Genomic DNA, 23,421 nt, shown 5'->3' with positions numbered 1-23,421 from the left:
ACGATAGGTAAATGGAGAGCAGTTACCCAGATAGACAGCTCAGTGGGTAGATAGATAATGCTTAAATATGGCAAAAAAAATGTAAGAAGAAAGATCACAGGATTATGGAAGATAGTTGAATAGGGAATAGCTACCTAGATAGATAGATCAGTAGGTAGATAGGTAGGAAGTAGGTAGATAAGTACAAGAAAGATCACAAGACTCCCAAAGGCAAGGAGACACAGTTGTCCACTCTGGTGCATTGTGGAGATAGAGAGGGAGAGGTAGATAGAAAAAGTATATATTACTTGAAATATAAATAGAAAACACAAGGTCGCCTCAAAAAATGATATAGATAGATAGGCAGAGAGATGGATATTTGGATAGATGGATAGATAGATAGATAAAGAGAAAAAAATAGTGGAACGTATTGTGAATTATGTACCGGAACACAAAACACAGGAGCGCCTCAAAATACAACGTAAATAGATAGATAGATGGATAAATAGATAGATAGAGACTTAGTCAGATAGGCAGATAGACAGACAGACAGATAAATGGAGAAAGAGATAGACAGATAGCTAGAATGACAGATAGAAAAGTAGTAAAAATAGCCAAAAATGTAAACAGAAAACACAGAAGACCACCTCAGAAGACAGGTTGTAAACTCTGCCCAGCACCCTACCTATTGCCGTAAAGATAGCAGAGGGAGAGAGCCGAAAGATAGCCCAGGGAGAGACAGCCGAACGATAGCCCAGGGAGAGACAGACGAAAGATAGCCCAGGGAGAGAGAGCCGAAAGGTAGCCCAGGGAGAGACAGACGAATGATAGCCCAGGGAGAGACAGCCGAAAGATTGCCCAGAGGAGAGAGACTGCCGAGAGATAGTTCAGGGAGAGACAGCCGATAGATAGCCCAGGGAGACAGAGCCGAAAGATTGCCCAGGGAGAGACAGCCGAAAGATAGCAGAGGGAGAGACAACCATCCACTCATTGAATATAGAAAAGCCTTCCCCTAAAAATGCCCCGACAAAGACCGAGCGCTACAAATTGCCGAGATAAAGATGCGATAGGGAGATAATACCGCCCCGACAGCCACGGCAGTAAAGATAGTGAGATAGGGCCATAGAAGGACTGGAGAGATAGCGAGATTGATAAGAGCTGGCAGGGAGATTTTACATGCACTCTCCTGGGTATGATGTTGGTGGTGGGTGAGAGAGAGAGAGAGATAGAGATAGAGAGAGAGAGAGAGAGAGTTGCATGCTTGTGGATCTTATTTGCATGTGTGTGTGTGTGTGTGTGTGTGTGTGTGTGTGTGTGTGTGCGTAAGTCCATCTCTTCTGCCTTCTTAGTCGTTCATATTTGACTCATGCTCCAGTGATGCTTCTCTATGCTCCTCAGTCTTGTATGTCAGTCTCAGAGCATGATCACACACACACACACACACACACACACACACACACACACACACACACACACACACACACACACACACACACACACACACACACACACACACACACACACACACATTCTCTCGCCCTCTTTTTTTTATTTTTTATTTATATTTCTGTCTGTCTATATCCATCTGTTCACCAATCCTTTTCTAGTAAAATATCAGAAGTACAGACTAGAACCTCCATCAAAACACTGCCACTCCAACACCTTAATAAACCCATTACAAACAGGACGGTAAAAACAACAAGGTATGAAGAAGGGGGGACTATGAGGGGGTGGAGGTGAGGGGTAGCAGGGGGTCTGAAAGGGTGTAGGTAGGTAGGGTGAAGGGACGATATTACTCTGTTGACGTTAGGGTGTTTGTGTTGATGTAGGGGAGACAGGAATGCTGGGGAGGGGAGAGGGGAAGGAAGTTTGATGAGAGTGAGATGGAGGGAGGGAGTTGGTTGGGTAGTGAGTGTGTTTGAAGGAGCGTGTGTTGGCTGAGTAGAGTGTTTAAGGGCGACATGTGAGGCTATGTTGAGGTGGTTGAGGTTGAATATGTGATTCTGAGAAGAGAAGTTTGATGAGTGTGAGGCGGAGTGAGTGAGTTGGTTGAGTAGTGAGTGTGTTTCAGGGTGAGAGGTTGAGGTTTAAGGCTGAGGTTTCGGGGTGAGAGTAAGAAGATTTGAGGGGGAAGTTTTTTGGATAGAATGCTTGAGAGTGACATATTATGAGGTAGTGCATAAAGGTGACAGCTGAGGTAGGGTACTATAAGGGTGAGGTGCCGTAGGGATTTGAGGTAGACTGAGGGGCTGAGTCTGAGGGTTGCGGTGGTGTTAAGGTCAAGAGAGAGAGAGAGAGAGAGAGAGAGAGAGAGAGAAAAACCTTGGACATTTGTATACGTAGACGAAGAGGCAGAGGACTGATAACCATGTAAGGGGGTATCACTTTCCCTGACTGCATAAAAATCGTCCAGAAGTAGCCACAAGAGAACAGTGAAGTGTCCCAGCCTTCCCTGAGTGGGTAAGGCATGCTGGGAAGGTAGACGGATAATGGCCACTGAAACGGGCGAAGGATCCTATATGCCCTTTCCCCCCAGGGTGTCTTATTTTGACTTACAGATTTTCTTGTTTGCATATACATTATTTTATTTAACGTCTTAAGAAAAGCCACTCATGTTAAAGGTGTTGTTCGAGGCACTAGCTAACCCCTCTAGTTCGAAAAGTAACGTCGATTTGTTTGAAAATAGGAAGGTTAAGATAAAATATATATCGTCTTAGTAAAGGTGCTAAAGAAGGGAAACAAAGTCGTAGAAGAAGCCAGAATAAAATGGCAGTGTGTGTCATGAAAAATTGTTATATATGTCTTTTTTTTTTGCCATATATCAAGTTTGGTTTTGTTACATATTAAAATTTGGTATAATGTATACCATATGTGAGAGGTTGGGCAAGGGTGAGTTAACCATTTCATATTTTTTTTTTTTTTTTTAAGATATTCGTAGGAGTTGGTGAGAGAAAGAAGAGATGTTTTTAACCCATTGACCTTGGATTAAGTCCTGTTACATTTATTTTTATTTATTCATTCATTCATTCATTCATTCATCCTTTTATTTCTTTATCACAATTTTACGGTATGTAACGTAAGTATAAACCACGCTGAGAATGGGTTAATAAAGGCTAAAGCTAACCCTTTCTATTTAAAGTATTTCTAAAGCTTTATAAAGTTGCATGGATAAAGAAAGAATAAAAATGAATGGACGTCTTGGCAGTAAAGGAGGTAAAGGGAAAATAGTGACAAATAAAGGTGTATAAGAAACAAGGGGGAGAGAGTAGCCAGGCAGGTAGTGTGTTTGGGTGGAAGGGTGTGTGTGTTTGGCAGGTTGATGGCAAGTGTGTGTGTGTGTGTGTGTGTGTGTGTGTGTGTGTGTGTGTGTGTGTGTGTGTGTGTGTAAGAGAGAGAGAGAGAGAGAGAGAGAGAGAGAGAGAGAGAGAACGAGTAAGAGAGAGTAAGAGCAAGAGTGAGAGGCGGTGGTGAGGCAGGGTGAGGTGGAGCATGGTGATAAATTTAGCGTGTGAGCGGGTGATTTGATAGGGTGGTGAAGTGGGAGTATATTGGGTATGACAAGAAGTGTATGCGGTGTCGGGGGAGGGATGTGAGTTAGGGTGAGACCAGGGTGATAAAATTGGGGAAGGGACGGCGGGTTTGATAGGGTGGAAGGCCGTGAGGGATGGAGGAGAGGAGGGAGGGAAGGAGAGGGAGGAGGAGGAGGGAGAGAAGAGGGAGCAATGAGGAAGGGAGGGGGAAAAAATGGGAGTGTGTAGTATGGAAGTAAAGGGGATGGATGGAGTAAGGGGGAAATAAGAGGGATGAGAAGGGGGAAAGGGAAGGAAGCGGTGGGTAAGTAGGACGAGAGAAAGGAAGGAAAGTCGGAAGGAGAAGAGGGAGAAGGAGAGACCGAATGGGTAGAAGGGCAGATGTGACAGTGAATTCGTGATGAAGAAGTGTGAGAGGAAAGAATATGGGAAAGACAGAGAAGGGGGGGGGAGGATGTGAAAAAGGAAGGCCAGAAGGAGACATGGAAATATGAGCGTGTGAGGAATAGGGAAAGGGAGGGATGGAAGGAGGAGAGGGAGAAGGAGGTAGAGAATACAGGAGTAAAGAGGGAAGGATGAGTGGAGAAAAGAGAGAGAAAAAAGAAGAGGAAGGGAAGAAGGAAGAATTTTGGTAGAGGACAGGGAGGGAGGTAAAAAAGAGAGACATATAAGAGTGGGAAGAGGGAGAGAAAAAGAGAGTTGAGAGGACTAAAGAGAACGATGTAAGGAGTAGGGGAGAGAACGATTTGGAGTAAAATAAAAATACGAGTAGAATAAGAGAGTGGGCAGGGAGGTCTAGGAGGGGGAAGGGTGAGAGATAAGAATAAGGAAAGAGGAAAGGAGAGAGTCAGAGAAGAGGAAAAATGTATGGAAATGAGGAAGAGGAGAAGAAGGATGGTGTATATGTAAGTGGGGAGGGTGAACGATATACCGAAATATGGTAACGTGTAGGGAGGCAAATAATGGAGAGAGAGAGAGAGAGAGAGAGAGAGAGAGAGAGAGAGAGAGAGAGAGAGAGAGAGAGAGAAGCGAGAAAAATGAGATACAGGGAAGAGGAGAGAGAAGGGGAGACCAGACTGAGGTATGGGAATGAAGAGAGAAAAAGAAAGGGAGAATAAAGGAAAGAAGAAGGAGAGAAGGGGAGTGAATAATGGAAGGAGAGAGCCATAAGGTGCTTCGGGGTGGGGAAAGTAAGGCTCAGACGCACGAAAAAGGAGAGAGAAGACGAAGAAAAGAGAAGGGAGGAAATATAGAAGACGAAGTGGAGAAAATGGGAATAAAAGGGAAACAGCGGGAGAATGTGGTGCTTAGAATGCTGGGAAGAAATGATTGAGTCAAGAAGGAAGAAATGAGGTGAAATGAGGGAGGAAAGGTTAGAGGTAGGGCAAGTAGAGTGAGACTGGCAGGTAAATGAAGGTAAACAGTGAAGGTGAGGAATTGGATAGGTGGGGTGTGGATTGTAATGAGAGAAAGAGAGAGAGAGAGAGAGAGAGAGAGAGAGAGAGAGAGAGAGAGAGAGAGAGAGAGAGAGAGAGAGAGAGTGGTAGTGAAGTGAGGGTGAAAGAAGGAGAGTGAGAAAAGGTAAGGTGTGGGAGAGACAGGGTGAGGGTGGCAATAAAGTGAGGGTGAGGCAGGGAGGGTGACAGGGTGACGACGGGACGAGATAAGAGACAGCCATAGACCCTACCCAGTGGTATCCTCTTATCTTCACCCTCTCCCTCTTCCTCATTATCACCCTCCCCTCCCTTTTCATCATTATCTCTCTCCCTCTTCCAGCATCGTGCTTATTATATTTCTCTGCTTTTGTACCTCTTCCCATTCCTTCTGCCTCTTTATTTTTTTTTTTTCATCTCTTCTACGTATCTTTCCCCTACCCACTTCCCCCGTCTTTACCCCCTCCCATTCCCTCGTTATCACCCTCCCTCTCCCTCTCCCTCATCGCTCTCTCTCTCCTCACATGCTGTCTCCATCACTTCCTCCCTTTCTCATTGTCTCTCCTGCTTTATTTTACCCTTCCTTGCCTCCTTAATTCCTTTCCTCTCCTCTTCCTCCTCGTCTCCCTTCTTGCCTCCCTTTTCTTCCGTCTCTTTCTCCTCTTTTCCTACATTTTCCCCCTTCTTTTCCAAAATTCTCTCTTCTTCTCTTCGTTCATACCCCCCTTCCATTAATTCTTTTTCTTTGTCTTCCTGTCCTACCTCGTACATTTTCTCTTCACCTCCGCGTTCATCTCCTTCTCTGTTTCGTTCTGCATTCCACCATGTGTACCTCCTTTCACTTTCCACCTCATCCTTTCCATCGTCCCTCTTTTTCTCTCATTCTGCATCTCTCCTCTTTATTCTCTCATGTTTTTATTTTTTTTCATCTTTGCCTCCAATTTTCTCCCTACTTTCTCTCAATTCCTCACTCCCTCTTCCACTTCCTCTCCTCTCCGCCTCTCCCCTCAACGTAGGCCCATTCCAACTACTTCTCCCTCTCCCTCCTCAATCCTCTCCCTCTTCCCACAACCTCCCACTTCTTCTCTCCTCTCCTCTCTCCCTCACATACCAGCTTATGCTTCAAATATACTGATATCACTCCATCACTCTACTCATCCGTCACTACACTCATCCGTCATTCTACCCCATAACTCACCTTCCTGTCAAACTACATACTTACCTAGCTATGTTAAGCTATCAGTTTGTCGAATATGTCAGTCTAATGAATCTATTTTGCCCAGTCTATCAGTCTGTGCAGTTATTTATTTCCTCAGTCTGTCTGATCTATCTATCGGTCCAGTCTCGGGCCAGTCTGTCTATCTATCTGTCCAAGTTATGTGTTTATCAATCTTTCTAATTATCTCTATGGATTTCGCCCGATGCTGCAACCTCGTGTAATGTGGCATAGATAAGAACTCCAGGCATTTTTGTCCTTACTCATGAACGACCCCTGCACTCACATTAATTCCGGCCGTGAGATTAGTTCCGGCCGTGAGATTAGTTCCGGCTGTGAGATTAGTTCAGGCCGTGTGATTTATTCCGGCCGTGTGATTAATTCCGGCCGTGATAGTAGTTCCGGCTGTGAGATTAGTTCCGACCGTGAAATTAGTTCCGGCCGTGAGATTAGTTCCGGCCTTGAAGTAGTTCCGGCTGTGAGATTAGTTCCGGGTGTGAGATTACTTCCGGCTGTGGACTAATCTCACATCCGTAACTGCGCACACAGCCGGAATTAATCTCACGGCCGGATCTAATCACAGCCGGAACTAATCTCACGGTCGGAACTAATCTCACGGTCGGAATTATTCTCAAGGCCGGAACTAATCGCAGTCACCATGATTCTCTCTCTCTCTCTCTCTCTCTCTCTCTCTCTCTCTCTCTCTCTCTCTCTCTCTCTCTCTCTCTCTCTCTCTCTCTCTCTCTCTCTCTTTTCACTACCACCTTGGACCACACACTAAGCAGTTACTATCGCCCCATCTGTGACGTCACCAAACGAGGCGGAGGGGAAACTGGGGGGAGGAGGAATGGGAGACAGAGGAGAGGTAGCATGAAGAGAAGAGGAGGAGGAGGAGGAGGAGGAAGAAAGGTGTAAAGGAAGGAAGAAAAAGACGAAGAGGAAAGAGTGAGTTTGATTAATATAAAAAAAGGTGGGTGGAGACGAGCATGTGTGTGTGTGTGTGTGTGTGTGTGTGTGTGTGTGTGTGTGTGTTACATTATGTTACATAGATATTCAGGCCCCACACACCATTACGAGAATACAATAATTGAACTAAAACAACGAGAGAGAGAGAGAGAGAGAGAGAGAGAGAGAGAGAGAGAGAGAAAGAAGAGGAAGGAAAGGAGGAAGAACAAATGGAGCGAGGATAGAAGAGTGAGAGAGAGGGAACGGTGGGAGCAGGTTAGATGACAGGTATTAAGTAGAACCAGAACAAAGGGGGAGGAATAAAGAATGGAGCGAGGAGGAGCGAGATGAAGAAAGCTAGAGGAGGGAAGAGAGGAGTGGAGAAGGTAGCTGACAAGTACTATATAAGAGGAGCAAGGAGAGAGAGAGAGAGAGAGAGAGAGAGAGAGAGAGAGAGAGAGAGAAGGGGGAGGCCAGGTGAGGTGATAGTTAATAAATGGAGCGAGGAGAGGAAAGGAAGAGAATCAAATCGAACAAGAAGGAGCGTGTGAACTGAGGAAGAAAGATCTGGAGAGAGGGCAGGAAGATAAGGATAGGTAACAAATGGAATGTAGTGGAGCGAGGATAGAAGAGATGGAGAGGGAAGATATAGAAGACAGAGGAGCGAGAATGGAATTATTTGAAGAAGTGGAGCGAGGGACCGGACAACTGGAACAAGGAGAGAAACCGGAGAAGGGGAGGAAAGATGAGGTGAAAAGATGGGGCGAGAATAGAGGAGCGAGGGATGGTGTAACGGAAGTGTGTGGAGCGAGGATAAATGGGAGAGAGTAAAAGAAGCGAATGGAGTGAGTGGATGGATGTTAAATGATCGAGAGTACAAAACAAATGGAGTGGAGCGAGGTTAGAAGAAAGAGATCAGAAAACAAATGGAGCGAGTAGGGTGAGGATAGAGACTCGAGGTAAGGAACGAGTGGAGGGAACAGATGGAGCGAGGATAGAGCAAATGGAGGGAGGAAAGAGGAGGTAAGGAGCAAAGGGAGAACATATGCAGCGAGGTGGAGCAAGGGATAGAGCAAATGGAGCGAGGATAGAGGTGAGAGGTGAAGTGAGCTGACAAGTACTGATGTGGCCGCCTGGGTGACGTACGGCGCCCCATTTGTCCCAGCTCAAGTGTTTACCTGCCCACGTCCACGCTAATTAGCAAGGTGTGCCGGACAAAAGAGGGAGGGAGAGAGAGAGAGAGAGAGAGAGAGAGAGAGAGAGAGTACAAGAAGAGTGTGTGCTTGAATAAGAGAGAGAGAACGGGGTGGGACGAGGGGAGGAGGGCAGGAAGCAGGAAGAAGGGAACGAAAGGGAAGGAGGGAGGGAGGAGAGAGGCAGGAAGGAGGGAGGTAAGGGTCAGGCAGGAGAGCCAAGCAGGGTGAGGTAGGTCGGGCGAGGCAGGAAGGAGGAAGTAAGGTAAGACAGGATGGTGGGGAAGATGGAGGAGGAAGGAGAGAAGGGTTGGGAAGGGGGCAGGAAGGGAGGCAAAGGGTAAGGAGAGAGAAAGGGTGAGGCAAGGAGTGGGGAAGGAGACGTAAGGAGGGAGAAAGGTCGAGTTAGAAGGAGAGGGACAGGAGAAGAAGGAGAGGTGAGGAAGGAGGGGAAGAAGTAAGGTAGGAGAGTTAGGGGTAAGGCAGGAGTGAAGGAGTAAAACAAGGAGGTGAAGCAGGAGGGATGTGGGTGACGGGAGAGGTAGGGAAGAGGAGGGATAAAAGTGGGGGTCAGGTAGTGAGGAGGGGCGGGGGTGAAACATGGTGCAGTGAAGGTGGGGGTGACCCAGGGAGAAAAGATGTTGGTGGTTAGAGAGGAATGGGGGAGGGGGTAAAGCGGGAAGAGGTGCGTGTGAGAGGGGAAAGGGAGAGAAGGGACGGGGGTGATGTAGGGAGGGATGGGATGAGGCAGGGAGGGGTGAGAAGGGTGGGGTGAGGCCGCGGTGTGACAGTAAACACGGTGGTGGTGACAGGCAGCATGACAAGCTCCATCCGGGGTGTCCCCCCTCCTCTCTCATTACCCGGGGACAGGCAGGTGGGAGGTGAGGGGTGAGGGACAAGTGTGGAGGTGAGAAGATAGGTGTAGGGGTGAGGGGTTATAGTGAGAGGACAGATGTGGGGGTGAGGGGACAGGTACTGAGGTGAGGAGATTGGGTTGAGGGAGAGGAAACAGGTGTGGGAGTGAGGATGAGGGGACAGGTGTGGGAGTGAGGATGAGGGGACAGGTGTGGGAGGGGGTGTGAGGACTGACATGGGGATGAGAGGACACTGGTTGAGGGGATAGATTTGGAGGTGAGGGGATAGGTGTGGGGGTGGGAGGACAGATGTGGGGTGGATTGAGGGCGGAGTGAATGGGAATAAAAAAAATAAAAAGAAACAGCTGCTGAGGATGAAAAAAAAAAAAACTACGGATAGCAGTAAAACAGTAAAAAAAGAAGACTGAGTATATTAGAAGCAACTAAGAAAACTGTTAAAATCTTACTACATCCCAAATAAAATAGAAAGCTTAAGTACCTGGGTAAAGACAGATGAGTAACCCCAACACCAGACCACCATAAACAACAGTACGCGAGACTTGGGTAATGACTAGGGCCTTATACGGGGGGTGTTGATGTGTGTGTGATGGGTGAGGAACCAGGCGGATGATTGTGTGTGTGTGGCCAGGTAGATAATGTGTGTATATGAGGCCAGGTATATAATGTTGGGGGGGGGGGTAGATAGACACGAATGTGGATAGAACGTAGAGGGAGAAAAGTAATTACAGTTATGTCCAGTTCCTTATTATCTATCCAGAGGCAAAGCTACTGAATTACACACAATATAAGGGTAGGTGACCAACATACGTCCCAGGTGGCTTTGTAATTTAAGGACCTAAATGATGTATCTTTATAGGTGACAGACTTGAGAAAGCTTTAGTGCGTAAAGAAAGAGAGACAGACACATGCAGATGGAAACAGAGAAGAATATTTAAAGGAAGGAAGGAAGGGAAGGGTTAGATATGAAAATATAATAGAAATTAGGGAAAAAACAAAAAACAAACTAAATCTGAATATATATATATATATATATATATTCAGATTTGTTGGTTCAAGATGCCTTGATACACTGCATTGCAGTAATTGGAGGTTATGATAAGAGGGAAATACAGAAGAAGGAATACTGTTCATACTTGTCTGGCCGCATAAATGAATGACACAGAATAACGACTAACTTATGTATTAGAAAGAAGTACAAAAATAAGATGAGGGGATGTAGCTGTTTAACATGTCTTCTCCCCTCTCGCTGTTTTACGTATTCCTATCTATAGCGTCTCTGTATAAGATACTTTTCCCCCTTACACTCCAAGGTTATCTCCATCTCTCTACTGATCAATTTAGTTTGTTTTTTTTTCCCCTAATTTCTATTATATTTTCATATCTAACCCTTCCCTTCCTTCCTTCCTTTAAATATTCTTCTCTGTTTCCATCTGCATGTGTCTGTCTCTCTTTCATTACGCACTAAAGCTTTCTCAAGTCTGTCACCTATAAAGATACATCATTTAGGTCCTTAAATTACAAAGCCACCTGGGACGTATGTTGGTCCCTTAAATGGTGTGTAATATATATATATATATATATATATATATATATATATATATATATATATAGATATATATATATATATATATATATATATATACAGAGAGAGAGAGAGAGATGGGGGGGGGCAATTGCAGGGACTGTAGGAACAATAGCCAAAATGATGTAGTGGGAGGTAATTCTTGTACAGACGGACAGCGGTAGACAGCAAAGCATATAAACAAGAAGGATAAATGATGACGGAACAGCCGTAAACAAGGAGCCTACATACATACAAACAGGTAGGAATAGACAGCACAGCATATAAACTAAGAATACAGAAAGCCTGAAGGAGACATAAGAGGTAGGCAATAGACAGGGTGATAAACAGCGTAGGAGACAGCATCGCCACACATGCAGAGAGAGAGAGAGAGAGAGAGAACAGTAATTTGGCTCTTTGAATCCCGTTTCATTGTATTTGTCTGTCCGTATCATCGTCTTCTAGTTCCGTATATTCATCACTTAATTGTTTTTTCAAGAGACCATCACCATTCGGTCAGCTGTACCCAAAATAAAAATAAATTGTCCACCAGAAGCAAACTAGTCATGACTAAATAAATAAATTAAATGAACGAATAACTTAAAAATGCCAATCTCCCTAAAAATCCGTGCTTTAATTCGGTGCAGTAAGAATTCATGGAAGGGTTTGCGCGGGTAGAGAGAGCGAGAGAGAGAGACCGTATGAAAAAATACCTTGGTTTAATTTGAGGTGAGGGCTGGATTCCGACCTGCACAGGATGGCAATAAACCAGGGAGGGGGTTGTGGCTGCCGGGATCACATTACTTGTACAGGTGCCTTGCTCCTCTCTGTGTGCTGTGATTTTGGGGATGTGATGCGGGTGTGTTTCGGGTGTGCTGGGGTGTTTGTGCTGTGTTTGCGGTGTGAATGTGTTGGGGTGTATATGCTGTGTGTGGAGGTGTGTTGGGGTGTGCTGTTTGTGGGGTGAGTGTGGGGGTTTGTTTGGGGTGCATGTGCTGTGTGTGCGGTGCGAATGTGTTGAAGTGTATTTGCTGTGTGTGGGATGAGTGCGGGGTGTCTGTTGGGATGCAAATGCTGTGTGTGAGGTGAGTGTGGAGTGTGTTGGGGTGCTTGTACTGTATGACGGGTAGGTTTGAAGCTGTAAAGGGTTGGGATGTGTGTGAATGTTAAGAAAGAATGAATGGGTTGTTGATATTAATTTCTATGGTTGATGGGAAAGATGTGTTGCTTGTGGATTGAAATGGCTGCGTTCAAGGGCTGTAGCTTGGAAGTTTTATGCTGAAGATTCTGAATAGTATGGGTATGCCTGAGTATTGGCGATAGAAGGAGTGTTTGAGTGTAGAAGGCGTGTTAGGTGTGTTGTGGATTGAGACAGGTGTGTTGAACTGTGCTATGAGTGAAGGGGGAAGTGGGAAGTGTGTTGTGGGGTGGGAAGTGGTTTAATTTGTGGTAAGGGCCGGATTCTGAACCGCGCAGAATGGCAATAACGCTGAGGGAGGTTGAGAATGTTGGGATTACATTACAAGCACAGGGACCTTGTTGCTCTGTGTGTTGGCGGAGTGGTAGGGCGGTTGTGAATGGTTGCGTGTGTGTGTGTGTGTGTGTGTGTGTGTGCTGGGATACGTGTTAGTACATTTGTTGACGGTGTACAGTGCTTGGATAAATGTCATTAATGTAGGTTTCCATATAATAAATGTGTGTGTGTGTGTGTGTGTGTGTGTGTGTGTGTGTGTGTGTGTGTGTGTATTCATGTATGTGTGTATGCGTGTGTACCCCTCCCCATTCTTACTTCTTGTCTGTCTTTATATGTGACTGCTTGCGACATGGGAAGCGCTTGTGCATGCATGTATGAATATAAAATGCCCGCACAGTCTTTTGCGTGCGCCAGAGTGGTTTGCGTGCAGTGTATGTGAATGTGCAATTAATCCGCGCGTGTGCATCTGAAAACCAGCCTCTATTTATGTGTACATGTAAGCGTGTACGTGTCTCGCACATCACACGCACTCGCACACACAACCACATGTCTCTCTCTCTCTCTCTCTCTCTCTCTCTCTCTCTCTCAGGGATGCAAATGAAGCCACCGTCATTGATAAGGAAACACAATAATCATCCTGTTAATAAAATTTGACCTCGATTTTTACTGTTTTTACGACCCAAATAAAAACAGGATTCTCTCTCTCTCTCTCTCTCTCTCATCCGATATCCGAGCTTGTGTCCGAGTACATGATGCCAGGAGCCGCCATAAGGGTTAGAATCCTATTGGTTTTTAAGGGAGTCTGGGCTTTATCGACCGGGCTCATTAGAGTGGGAGAGACGATGGTTGGCTAGGTGATTCTTTGCCTGGGATACGAGATTGGGGTCTCTCTCTCTCTCTCTCTCTCTCTCTCTCTCTCTCCACTACCTACTCTTTCTTTTCTCTCGATCCTTCTCTTCATACTACCCTCTCATACTCTCTACTGGTCTCCTATATCCTTCTTTTCCTTTCTTACTAACCCTCCTTCTTAATGGCGTTGGAGGTCAGTTATCTCCACGGGTATGAGACTGGTCCACTATCTCCTATCTCTTATCTTGGTCTAAAATTGCTCTCTCTCCGTCTTGAATGGCGACTTCAGACAAGAGATTAGCACGCGAATGTGTTGCTAGTCACGATGAAGTGGTATGGAATGGGTGTATCTGTATTTCTCGCTGTGTTTTTAAGCCACTGAGGTACATGAATAAGCTGAAAAAGGACGAAAATCTCGGTCAAGGGAAAAGAGCGATAATTAAAGAAAAATTGGATTATAACAATTGAAGAATAGCGAAGTGCCCCAAGGATTAGTTCTGGGATCACTTTACTATTTACCTCAACGCATAAGACACGTAAACAGGTCAGAAGCGGATATATTGATTGGCTGAAAGAGAAGATGCAGTGTTCTATAATTCTGAAAACGTATAATTTAGTGATATTTAATGTTTGAGAATTATCTGGGGTTTTGTGTGATTAAGTTGTGTTGCAGTAAAGCCCAGCATCGTATTTTTTTGTTTTTTATGGGGTTGATATGCTACAGACCTTGCTGGGCAGTGGAGAGCCTTCCCTGTTAAGTATTCTTTTCTCACACATGTACTTGAGATCTTTACTGTTACTATATTTTACCTTAGCAGATAACATGGCGATGGTTATAGACAATTAGGCCACATGTTATCTGTGTTTCTCTTGTACTCTTATTTGCCTTACCGTCCATTGTCCTCTGGTTTTCCCTTTCTTCATTCCCTTCCCTTCTTTCCTCTGCCTTCCTCCCTACCGACGTTTTCTTTCCTCTCTCCTCCCTCTTATCTCTCGTTCTTTCCCTTCCACTTTCTATCCTTTTACCCTCTCCTCACTCCCTTTCCTTCCTTCCTCCATCTTCCTACCTCCATTTTTCTCCCTCCCTCTGCCTCCTCTCCTCTCTTTCATTCCCTCCCACTTTCTGTCCTCTCCCTTTCTTCCTCTCCTAGCCATCTCATAACCTTCTTTTATTATTCCCCTACTCCTTGTTAGGTCTGCCTCTCTGCCTGTCTCTTCCCCTGCCTGGCTTTTTCTCTCTGCCGTCATGTCCTTGACCTACCCCTACCTCCTGTCTCTGCTTGCCTCTCCCTGCCTCCATCTACACCCTGTTTTTCTTTCTTTTCCACTCATCTTCGACCTACTTCTACTCCCTGCCTCTTCCTGCTCCCAAACTGTCTATCTGTCTTCACCTTTGGGCTTACTTTTATCACTTGCCTTTCTTTTTTCGCAGCCAGACTACCTCTCACTGCCTCTCTTTTACCCCTCTCCTTCCTACATCTACCTCTCTCTCCCTCTCTCCTCACGTCTCCCAGCATGCCTCAACCCCCACCCTATCAACCCCTCTCTCCCCGTCTTTCCCTGCCTGCCTCTATCCCCAGCCTATCAACCTCTCTCTCCCCACCTTTCCCAGCCTGCCTCAACCCCCAGCATTCAACATCTCTCTCCCCACCTCTCCCAGCCTGCCTCAACCCCCAGCCTATCAACCTCTCTCTCCTCACCTCCCCCAACCTGCCTCAACCCCCAGCCTATCAACCCCTCTCTCCCCACTTCCCATGCCTCAACCCACAACCTATCAACCCCCCCTCTCCCCACCTCTCCCAGCCTGTCTCAACCCCCAGCCTATCAACCTCTCTCTCCCCCCACCTCTGCCAGCCTGCCTCAACCCATAACCTATCAACCCCCCCTCTCCCCACCTCTCCCAGCCTGTCTCAACCCCCAGCCTATCGACCTCTCTCTCCCCGCCTCTTCCAGCCTGCCTCAACCCCCAGCCTATCAACCCCTCTCTCTCCCCACCTCTCCCAGCCTGCCTCAACCCCCCACAGCGCCGTCTCTCGCTCAGGCGGTGGACACGGCCCTCTCAGCAGGACTCCACGACTTAATCCAGCCGAGCGATGACAAAACACCACTCATGCGCTCCGTAATTAGGCGTTTTTGTGGCGTCGACGAGTGCGGCTTGGGACGATTGAGAACGACTGCATTATACCGGGCCTGGTGTAACGGTGTTGGGGGGAGGGGGAGGAGAGAGAGAGAGAGAGAGAGAGAGAGAGAGAGACCTAGGAAGAGGGATAAAACCAGCAGCGGGATAGGAGAGGAGGAAAGGAAAGAGAGAGATACCTAGGAAGAGGAGTCGGAGCAGGAGAGAAGAGAGGAGAGGAGAGGAGAAGGAGAGAAGAGCGGAGAAGGGATGGAAGGGGAAAGACCAGAGGAGGAGGAATGGAAGGATAGTAAGAGAAACAGCAAGAGGAGGAGGAGGAAGAATGAGAATTAAATTAACGGGGAGGAGAAAAAAGAGGAGAGGAGGAGAATAGCGGCGGACGAATGGGAGGAAAGGAGAGGAAGAAGGAGGACGAGGAAAGGAGGAAAAGGTGGAACGGGAGGGGGGGAAAGGAGGAGAGAAAGGACTTGGAGGGGCTAGGAGTAACGGAAAGAGTGGGGTTGAGAAGAAGGAGCAGACAGGAGTAACGGGAGGAGTAGAGAAGGAGGAAGGAGAGGGAGTGGAATAGGAATAAAGGAAGGAGGAAGCAGAGGAGGAGGGGGAGGAGGAAAGGAATTTTACCAGTTGACTGAAGTATTTTGGGGCGTTGTGTGTCCGGGTGGTGAAGATCGGATACTAGGATGAGAATACGTTTTACATTTTTATATATCTATTTTATTCCTTTTTTCTATATATTTTCAAGGGATAAAGAGAAAGAACGCTACTATATAAAAAGCTTGAATGTGAGTCTGGTTTCATAATTGTTTTAGAAGTCTTGGAGAAATTCTTGGTCGAAGGAAGAAATTACGAGAATATCTGATGTCGAAAGATTGTCGCAAATTAAACATTTACTTTATCTAGACATTCAGCCAAGAATATATCGATAGGAAAGAAGTACACTTAATATAAATGATGATTCACGTCTTCCATTGGCTGTCGTGTCTTATTCTCTGTCTTATTTCCATGTCTTGATCTCTGAGCCTTGGTTTGGGTTCTCTTGGCCAACTCATGCTTGAACTGCAAAGAGGAGGGCGTGGTGTATTGTAATTTCGTGTTGGAATGAGCTTTAATTGGAGAGGGAGTGGAGGACTGGACTCCCCCTCGCCTCATCAACCCCCCTTGTATTGGCGTAGAGGTGCAACAACCCCACTGACCAGCACTTTTTTTTGCTAGCAGGGTCATATCTCCCGTGTCATAGGAGGGGTGGGGGTAGATGCGGCATTGTAGTAAAATAAATAAATAAATGAATAATAAATAAACTATCGTCGTCATAGGCTTCAATGAATATAAAACAGCAGATTTTCTCGGATAAACTATATCATTTTCTTATGTTTTTATATTTGATACTAAAAATATAAAGAGTAACATTTGATCTTAAATAACAGCATTGTCCGTATCAAAAAAGTCACCAGTTCTTCGAAATGTTATATGGGGTAAATGACTCGTTAACTTGTTTGAGAGATGTACATGATAATTTCTTCTCAAACGTTCGTATCCCTAAAAAGATAAAAAAAGTAAGAAAAAAATTCCCTCAGATTTCCCCGTCTTATGTGGCCGTGAAAAATTGAGTGAGGATAATCATGATAAGTATTTTAATTGGCTTATTGTCAAATATTTTCTCCTTCCTAATTGTCTGCCTCTCTCGCAATCACCTTTTCTCCCCTTGTAACCTTAACCTTTCCCCCCTCATCACCTCCTCAGCCTTCCTCATATTTCTGTTTCTGGTGATTTTTTTTTTCTCTTCATTTCCTTTTGTAGTTCCCCGCATGTGTCATCTCCCTCATTTTTCACAACACTTCTCTTTCAACATGTCCATTTTTCTCTCCATCTGTATTTTATTCTTTCGTCACTTCCCTTTCTCTTTCTTTTCTTTTTATATTTTTCCTGTTTTCTCAAATCACATTTATATTACATCAGTCACAGTACACATAGTCCTCATTCTGTTCTCTCTCTCTCTCTCTCTCTCTCTCTCTCTCTCTCCTATCCAGGGTTTCTATATTTTTTCGCTTTTTATCCCCATCCACTCTTACAGTCCATATCTGTCCATTCCCCCTTCTCACTCTGACTCTCCCCATCATCACATCTCATCCACCAACGCAAAAACCCCCTCGTCTCCCCCACCATCACATCTTGCACCCACACAAAATCCCCCTCACCTCCCCCACCCCCTTCTTCCCCCTCCTCAACCATCACATCTCTTCCACCCAGCAGCTACCTCTCTATCACCCCACTCCTTCCCCCTCACCCACCACCACATCTTACACCCACACAACTATCCCCCTCCCCTCCCCCTCTCCCCCACCATCACATCTCTTCCACCCACGCAACTACCTCTCTACTACCCCCCCTCCCCCAATTTCCTCTCCCCCTTCCCCCTAGCCCCTCACCCCTCATTAGCAAGAAGGCAACATGTCATTCAGAGGGTGGAGTTTCCTGCCACCCACTGCCTAATACATCCCATCGGCCGCTCTTAACAGCCCTTGAGTACCACTTCGCTTTTGCTTGAGGCCCCGCTGGTGTGGGAGGGTGGGGGTTTGTGGGTTTTTCGTGTGTGTGTGTGTGTGTGTGTGTGTGTGTGTGTGTGTGTGTGTGTGTGTGTGTGTGTGAGTGTGAGAGAGAGGAATGGAGAGGGAGAGAGGAGGTGGTTGTGTGTGGAGAAGGGTTTAATGTGTGTGTGTGTGTGTGTGTGTGTGTGTGTGTGTGTAAGAAAGTTTTTGTGCATATGTGACAATGGGTCGGTGTTTTATGCGTTTCCTTTTTGTATTTTGTGCTGTTTTGATGTGTGTGTTCAGGCTAATGGTGCTTCAAGCGTTTATGCACGTTCTTTTTGTGGTGATTGTTTTTGTTGTTTGGTTCCTGTAGTGTGTGTGTGTGTGTGTGTGTGTGTGTGTGTGTGTGTGTGTGTGTGTGTGTGTGTGTGTGTGCGCTCGGAGCGGGGTACATAGCTGAAAGGATGTGCTTGTGTGTTTCGTCGAGAGAGAGAGAGAGAGAGAGAGAGAGAGAGAGAGAGAGAGAGAGAGAGAGAGAATGTGTTCATGATTGTGGTTAGGTGTATGTGAGTGTGTTTTTATGTATACATGTGCAAGTAATATATATTTGTATATGTATTCCTGTATGTATCAATGTGTGCATGTACTGTATGAACTCATGTGTACGTATATGCGTGTTTATGTGCGTGTGTATGTGTGTGCGTGATGGAGGGAAGTTTGAGGATGTAAACGTGTATTTTCTAGTTGGGAGTTGACCTTTCCCTGTGTCCGTCTTTTGCTTTATGAGACTTTTATATCCTCTCACTCATCTCGGTAATTATCAGGAATTTCTGGTTTCTTCTTGGGTGGATAGATTTATTTTTGTTTTACTTAGTCTTTTTTGCTGATTAGGTGAGAATTTTCTTGGCTTCTGTTTATGTCTTGTAGGTTAATTGGTTTTTGTGTTTCATCTGGCGTACCTGTTTTTGTATTGTATTTATCTGTGTATGCTTAGTCGGTGAGAAATTTTTTGGTGTGTGTAATGATGTAATAGTGGGAATAGAGTTATTAGGATTATAGTGACGATGATGATGATGACGATGATTGATAGGATGATGGTGATGATGATTTGATGGGATGATGATGAGGATGACGATGATTGATAGGATGATGATGATGATGAGGAGGAGGAGGAGGATGACGATGATTGATAGGATGATGATGATGATGAGGAGGAGGAGGAGGATGACGATGATTGATAGGATGATGATGATGATGATTTGATGGGGTGATGATGATGATGATGATGATTTGATGGTATGGTGATGAGGATGAGGATGCCATACGGATATCCCTTTATTCTGTTTTTCTTTTGCATTTCAATTGTTTAGTGAAAATGTTTGTGTTTGGTCGTGGATCTTGGGAATGAGTATTTGTGTTAGATTTTGTTCCTTTGTTTATACACTTCTTATTGTGCCGGGGAATCAGAGCGTGAAATAATGCAGCATTAATTTGACGCAGAATCACACTTTTTATTGATGATTTTTAGTGTATCGTCTCGACACGTGTTTTCATTTTAATTAGAGTTCCTTTTTTTTAATTCACAGTGTTTTCCATCCCTTAGTTTTCATTTATTCCATATTTTCTCTCATTCTTCTCTTCCCCTCTTCGTATCACATTTTCTCTCGATATTTATTCTATCTATCTATCTATTGCCAGACGCCATAATCCCGTAAGGGGTGGCCATTGACTTTGAGTTATTTGTTTTACGGGGAGAGGCACTAACCCTCCACCAACCCACTTGTTGACACGTAGGGAACACGTATGGTATGGTTATATGGTTACCACCCAGCGCTGTAAATGGTTTCTTGGCTTACAGGAAACCATTTGGCTTATCAGTCAATGTAAAGCCACCTGTAAAGGAAAGAAAAGCAATAAGAAGTGACAGGAAAGATGGGAGACATAGGAAGAGAGGAGGGCAGGCACAGAAAAAAAAAAAAAAAAGATAAAGGCTAAGGAAGAACCAGGCAGCACTACATCAAGTGAGTGGATGATGGTGATTATTCTTATAACTGGTCGACATTCAAGATCCAGTTCAACGCACATGTATTATTTTATGTGCCTCTCTTGGTGTCGTTTTCCCTTCCAATTTCTCTTCATGCTTTTCGAGTTTGATATTTTTGCTTAATGTCTTTTATATATTTTCTTTGTAATTGGCTCCTTTTTGGTAATCTTTTTCGTTTTTTAGCCTGTATTTTTCGCATATTTTCTATCCCTATTTTTCTCCTCTCTCTCTCTGTCTCTGTCTCTGTCTGTCTCTATCTCTGTCTCTGTCTGTCTCTGTCTGTCTGTCTGTCTGTCTGTCTCTCTCTCTCTCTCTCTCTCTCTCTCTTCATTTGCTCATTATTGGTTGATTTAGATGTGACTTTTTTGCGTTTAATTCACGTCACTTCATAATCCAATTTTTACTTCAATTTTTGTATTTTTTGTATCGTTGTCCGTTCTTTAGTTTTCATTTCACTCCATTATTTTCTCCCTCTTTTTATTCCACTTTCTCTTCCGTTTTTGTGTATGCTTACTCACTTGAAATGTCGCTTAATTTCTTCCCCAATGTCTCGCACTCCCAGTCTTCCATTTTTACCTTGACCATCTATCCCTTGCAACCACTGGCATGTTCTTAGAATCAGCACCACCACATGACCACAACTACCACACTACCACCACGACAAAACCACCACCACCACCACCACGACACTAAAACCACCACCACCACCGAACACACTGTCACTACTAGGCTACCACACTAACGTCGCTACTACATCAACAGTGGCTTTGTTTCACATTTCGGGACCATCAGTACACAATTACCATCACCTATCCACTACCACCGCCACAATCACCACTCATACTACTTCAGCATCACCTCATCACCACTACCACCACCACCACCATTCATACTCTTTCAGCATCACCACATCACCACTACTACCACCTCCACCCCACCACGACCACCATTCCACACTATCACCCTTCCCACACCCTTACTCCCACAATGTCCCCACCATACACACACACCACTTCCACACCACCATCACCACCACTGCAACAGCCACTTTTCCTCACTCACACCACATTTCCCCATCCATTTCCCCATTTCATGTGCCTCTCACCCCCACTCCTTTAGCTACTCCCCTCATCCCTACAGCCCTCCAGCCAATCCCCCCTCACACTCCCACTCCCCCAGCCACTCTTCTCCCTTCTTCCACTCCCCCTTTCCCAGCCATTCCCTCACTGCTTCCCCTTCTGACCCCCTCTCTCCCTTACTCATCTACTTCCCAAGCCACACTCCCACTCTCTCGCCCACTCCCCTTGCCACTCCCAACGACCAGTTAAGGTAGCGTGTGGTTGTAATGGGTGCCTTAAACAGTTGTCTGGCAATGTATCCCCGTGAGTAATGGCACCAGACCAGCCTCCACCCCTCCACATATTTCATCCACCTCCCCTCCTCCTCCCGTCTCTCTCTCTCTCTCTCTCTCTCTCTCTCTCTCCTGTCTTCGTTCTCTTTGTTTTTACTTGTCAATATTCCTACACTTTGGAAAATTCACTTGCTAATTTGTTTCTTCCTGCCTTACGTCAGTCATTTTTTTTTCATCTACCTCTTCCGCCAGTACACGTTTTCTCTATTTTCTTTACTGTGTTTCATTCGTTAATTTTGTATATCAGGTTAAATACTGAAACACATGTCCACTTTGTATTTCTGAGGTTCAGCCCACGGCATTAAGACGCACAGAACAAGGCTTAGGTCCTTTGCACTAATTTGGCGAGGCTTTCGTCATGTTGTTGCTTATTTCACGTACATCATTGGCAGAAAGAGACAATGCTGTGGCTTTGCATTCATTTCATAGCACTTCTCCATGACTAGCATCATATCCACGTGTTAATATATTGCTACAACTCAGCATTCAAGATGGAGAGATGGTCATTCTAAGCCAAGTTAGATCTTGAATTTGGCTCTTAGTGATTTTCTTTTTGTTTTGGAAGGAGCATTCTTGCGGGGTTCTGGCCTTTGGTTCCTTCTTCCTTGCCTTAAAAAAAAAAAAAAAAGGGGGGGGCAGTTGGCAGTCATATCAGTCGCTGTCACAGAGTTTCTCCGTCTCTTTCTGTTTCCTTAGCCTGTCAGTCCCTTCCTCCCAGCCCTCATTGCTCATTATCCACTTCATCTCTCTCTCCTCTTTTCTCCCTCCGTCTTTCTCTTCTCTTCCTTTCCCTTCCCTCCCTTCCCTATCACTCTGCTTCTTTTCCTTCTTCTCCCTTCCCTTCCTCCCATCAGTCGTCCTCCTCCCCTCCATCACTAAGCTCATCCTTCTTTCCCGCTCTTTCATTAGCCATCCCTCCCTTTCCTTCATTCCCTTCTGCCCGCTTTTCCCCTTCTCTCTCACATCCCTTCCATTCCCCTCTTACCTTCAACAAGCGCCCCATCCCATCTCTCCCCTACCTTCCTCCTACCTCGCATCACCTCCCCAAACTCCCCAATCCATCCTCCCTTCTTTCCCTCCCTCCACCTTTCTCTCCCCTCCCATTCTCTCAGACCTCCCCTCTTCCCTCCGATCCCCTCCAGCCTTCACTTAGTTCCCTCCCCTTCTGCCCACCTCCTCTCTTCCCCACCTCCTCTCTTCCCCAATCTTCACCCTTCTCCCTTTCCCTCCTCCCATCTCCCCCCACTCCTTAATCTCCCTTCTCTCTCTTCCCTTCCCTCTTCTCCCACCATTCCGCCACCTCTCCCCCTCCCTTACCTCCCCTCCCCTCCCCTCTTCTCTCCTCCCCTCCCCTCCCCTCCCCTCCCCTCCCCTCCCCTCCCTGCTCTCCCATACTTTCCCTCCTTACCCTCCCTTCTTTCACTTCCCCTCACCTTCATACTCATTTCCCTTTCCCTCTCTTCCCCCTCACCTCCCGAATCTCCCCTCCCCAACCTCTCTTCACTTCCCCTCACCTCCCTGCTCACTTCCCCTTCCCTCTCTTCCCCCTCACCTCCCCAATCTCCCCTCATCTCCCTTCGCATCCCCTCATCTCCCCTCACTTCCCCTCATCTCCCCTCACTTCCTCTCATCTCCCTTCACTTCCCCTCATCTCTCCTCGCGTCCCCTTGTTTCCCCTCACTTCCCTTCATCTCCCCTCGCTTCCCCTCATCTCCCCTCACTTCCCCTCATCTCCCCTCACTTCCCCTCATCTCCCCTTCATTTCCCCTCATCTCCCCTGCCGAGAATGCACAACAAGACAGATAACCCCAAATTATAAATGACAACTCCATAATTCAGTCCATCATTCAGGGGAGACGGGCCAGCGGCGGGGCGGACACGGAAATAATGGCCCGTGTGAAATACCGTGTCAGGGGGACTTCTCGGCTGTCTATCACGGCTGGGGGAGGGGGTTAGGAGGAGTGGGGTGGTAGGATGGTTGGTAGAGTGGTAGGAGGGATGGTAGGATGGTTGGTGGGGAGGTAGGAGGGATGGTAGGATTGTTAGTGGAGTGGTAGGAAGGATGGTTGGATGGTTGGTGGAGTGGTAGGAGGGATGGTAGGATGGTTGGTGGAGTGGTAGGAGGGATGGTAGGATGGTTGGTGGAGTGGTAGGAGGTATGGTAGAATGGTTGGTGGGGTTTTAGGAGGGATGATAGGATGATTAGTGGAGTGGTAGAAAGGTTAGTGGAGTGGTAGGACGGATGG

Source organism: Coenobita brevimanus, chromosome 45 (assembly GCF_032717465.1).
Source record: "Coenobita brevimanus isolate Jiangsu-jjx chromosome 45, ASM3271746v2, whole genome shotgun sequence".
Taxonomy (NCBI): Eukaryota; Metazoa; Arthropoda; class Malacostraca; order Decapoda; family Coenobitidae; genus Coenobita; species Coenobita brevimanus.
The sequence above is the reverse complement of the archived record's forward strand: the minus strand, read 5'-3'. Positions refer to the sequence as shown.